Below are 3,909 nucleotides of genomic sequence, written 5' to 3'. Positions count from 1 at the left end.
AAGAAATGTGAAGAAAATTGAATGGAAAAAGTTAGTATAATGTAGGTCCCACGTTTATATATTAGTTTTAAAATAAAATGTGAGTGTAATGAGTTAGTGGAAAGTAGAGACCATTTACCAAAAATGGAAAAAAAACAAAGTGGATAATATTTCACGGACGGACCGAAATGAAAAACTGCATAACATTTCGCTGACGAAGGAAGTAATTATTTTGAAAGATCGTACAAAGTTATAATGGCTCTTCAAATGATCAAATAAAATTAAAAATTTACTCTATTATTATATCCAACCTTCATCCGACACTAGTCATGGCTTTTTGCCCCTCCATTATTGTGGTCAATGCTGTGGATTCCAATGTCTGAATTTGTAGTGCTTTTTTACGGACTTTTGACTCAATTATTTCATAGACCTCTTCTCTCGAAACTAAAATCTAATCCGTCTCATAGTAATTGAGACGTTTCTTTTTGAGACAGCGATTAACAAAAATTTCATTAGGTGAGTTAAGTAAATGAAGAATAAAGCGGAAAATGACAAAGGTAGAGAGATAAAGAGAGAATAAAGTAAGAGAAAGTAAAGTAGGTGTGGAGAAATGTGTTGAGTTTTACTAAAAAAGAAATGACTCTATTACTATGGATCGTACTAAAATGATAAAATGATTATATTATTATGGAACGAGGAGAGTATTTAAGAATTCGCAGCAATTATACAATGCATTCCAAAGATCAAATTCTTTCTCAACTTGAGAGATATTCCTCCAGAGGAAGTAGAAGTAGGCCAACCTAATTTTTTTTCTATATTTATTTAGATGGAATGATGGTCAGATTATATTATCAATTTCAAATTGAAAGAGATGAGCCATCACACTTATCGGAATGGACGGCGTTGGAAAATTTTCACACACTGTAATATTGTGCTTTTTTATACTTCGAATTCTACCGTTTTATGTTTGTATTCACATATTTCATTCTAGTTTGGTTCTAGATTTATGTATTCATATATAACTGAATTCTATATGAATTTGAGTATTTGCTTCCGATTCTATGTTCTAAAATGCTCTGCACCTTTGCTATTGCTTTTGATTTTTTTGGTATACCAGTTTCCATTTTGTGAAAAATATCTTAGAAGAGAGTCTAAGTGGATGAGTCCTTTGAAATGCATTTTGAATTTGAGGTTTTAATTTTAGGTCAAATTTTAATTTAGTTTTCGATTCTATGTTCTAAAATGTGTATGTCTTGTATTTTGAAGAATTTGTGGTGAAAGGGTTCAGAATTTGAGAGGACTCACGTACTTGAATTTGAGGGCTGAATTTATACTAACCTAGTTAAGATTGGTAGGATATCATGAATTATATTGAGAATTTGGTATATACACTTCAAGATGGATGATACTATGCTAGTGTAAATTGGGGAACGTGTGAGCATGTAACAGATGAGTGACGACAAGAAACTCACTGAGCCAGTTCAATGTCAGTAATGATATTTAGATGATATTTGTGTTTTTAGTTGATTCTATTTGATGTGTATGTCCCTCCTAAGGAACTTGAATATGGAGTTCTAATGATTATAAAATTAATTCGTGTTTTTGAGGTGATGATACTATGCTACTTGATCTAAACTGAAAATTTAGTTAAAATAGGTGGTATCGTGCCTGTGCTTGTTTGCCAGGTTAATGGCAATCTCTAGTGATATTTGACCCAAAAATTTCTTTATATGTGATTTCTTTATAAATTGCTCCCTCCGTCGTAAGGAAGATGATCCATTCATTGGGCGGTACGAGAATTTATGCAATTTTATTTTATGTGTGAAGTAGGGAGTAAAGTAAAAGAGAGAGAATAAATTAGATATAAAAGGTGTTTACATTTAAGTATGGGTCATCTTGGTCATCTTTTTAAGTGATTCTATTTATTTGTGTTGTATGAAATTTTGATTTATGGTTAGAATATCAAACTTTGATTCATATTTTTATACTCCATCCGTTTCATAGTGTAATGGAGACGTTTCTTTTCGGTACAGAGATTAACAAAATTGTATTAGGTGAGTTAAGTAAAGGGAGAATAAAGTTGAAAATGAAAAAGACAGAGAGATGAAGAGAGAATAAAGTAAGATAGAGTAAAGTATGTGTGGAGAAATGTGTTACTTTTACTAAAAAGGGAAATGACTCTATTACTATGGAACGTATCAAAATGGCAAAGTGACTCTATTACTATGGAACGGAGGGAGTAGAATTTTTGGTTTATAAGTGAATATGTTGTTAATTGTTGTTTTTATTAGGATGTCGCGTTATGGACCAGAAGATCCTTCTGTATTGCGATATCAGCATAGCCACATATCTCGTAAGACGTGGGCAGATGAGGAAACACCTTCTTTCAATATTCGACGCTTTGTGGGGCATTTTTGGAAATAGATAATCATTACAGACATGTGATTGATTATGTCTGCAGATTTGGTTTTGGTGAAGTTTATTATTGTGGCAAGTCTCTAGATGTAGATTATGCTTTGATAACAACATTGGTTGAACGTTGGAGGCCAGAAACACATACCTTCCATCTTCCTGTAGGAGAAGCTACTGTTACCTTACATGACGTTCAAGTGTTATGGGGTCTACGTGTAGATGGATTTCCTTTTACAGGTAATGGTTATGTGAATACGGGTGGGAGAATCTATGTGGTGAACTGTTGGGCTTCTATCCACATCAAAGTGAGATGAAGGAAAACGGTATTTTGGCATCGGCTCTAATAAATAGGATCGCGAGGGAACCGTTAGATGATGATCTAGAAGATAAAGCCTACATTCAACGGGCACGTATGATTGTGCTTGTGCTATTGCAGGGTAACCCGATGGCTTAGGGTGTAAGATACCTCTGATGTGGTTGACCATAATTCGGGATGTTGAGGTTGCCTCTATGATTTGTTGGGCGAGTGCTGCACTTGCTACCTTATATCATAATCTTTGTGAGGCTTTCATGGGTAAAAGGAAAGACATTGGAGGTCCGACAGTACTCCTACAGCTCCTACAACTGTGGGTGTGGGAGAGAATGCCCACTTTGAGACCTGATTTTGTGATGCACGTATGCATACGGACAACAGTCCATGTGCATCGATGTAAGTTTATTGTTTAAGTATTTTGTGTATTTAATGACATCATATTAAAAAAAAAATTGTATTGTAGGTGGATTGGCTCATATTTAATAAACAAATCGCCCAAAATTCTGTTCAACATTATCGTGGATAGTTATCATTACTCCAAAATAGCCAGGTAAAATAAATAATGTTTTCATATATATTTGTGTTCATTGATTTATATGTGTTTGTCTAATAGTTTGATGGATAATTGTTGTTGTAGTTTATTTGGATGTCATACGTGGATCGTCAATTGCCAAACATGTGCCTCGAGATAAACAACACATGGGGATAATGTTAGGTTTGGTATACTGAAAAGAATGTTTCGAGCACGAATAGAATCTTGCTTGTATACGAAAAACTCTACAATCCACTTTTAACCCGATTCGGTATTATTCGAGCAGTTACGCACGAATAGAATCACCATCATTACTACATTGTGTTTGCTTGTGCATTTATAAGATGTTTTATGAACTTTTAAATGCATAAGAAGTAAACAAAGTCTAAGTCTTTTGCTTAGTAGAACCAGTTGTGGGCGTCGTCCACTTTAAGATAACACGGTCGGTTCTATGCAATGCTTTGCAAAAGAGAAAGAAGAATTTCACAACGTAGATATGCTTTGGCTACCTATCAGGAAACGTTGCAATGTCAGTCCGATTATTTCTAAGCCTTACTGAAATAAGATGACATTGGTGTGGTATAGCATTGAACGGATCGAACAACAAGACATGTCTTCATGCTATTTATTGGAAGACTAGGTCTTGATAAACAACTATTTCTTAATCAACATA

The 3,909-nt window shown here is 34.2% G+C and overlaps 1 long non-coding RNA gene across 1 annotated transcript; it reads left to right on the top strand.

The window, feature by feature from the left end:
* The first annotated feature begins 736 nt into the window (after window positions 1–736).
* LOC121750818 lies at window positions 737–3,459 on the top strand. Its single transcript, XR_006039944.1, has 3 exons — window positions 737–3,100; window positions 3,168–3,254; window positions 3,342–3,459. It is a non-coding gene; the product is annotated as an uncharacterized LOC121750818 (long non-coding RNA).
* The last annotated feature ends 450 nt before the right edge of the window (window positions 3,460–3,909 follow it).

This window comes from Salvia splendens, chromosome 10, assembly GCF_004379255.2.
Source record: "Salvia splendens isolate huo1 chromosome 10, SspV2, whole genome shotgun sequence".
Classification (NCBI taxonomy): domain Eukaryota; kingdom Viridiplantae; phylum Streptophyta; class Magnoliopsida; order Lamiales; family Lamiaceae; genus Salvia; species Salvia splendens.
This window is presented reverse-complemented; position numbering and strand designations above follow the sequence as displayed.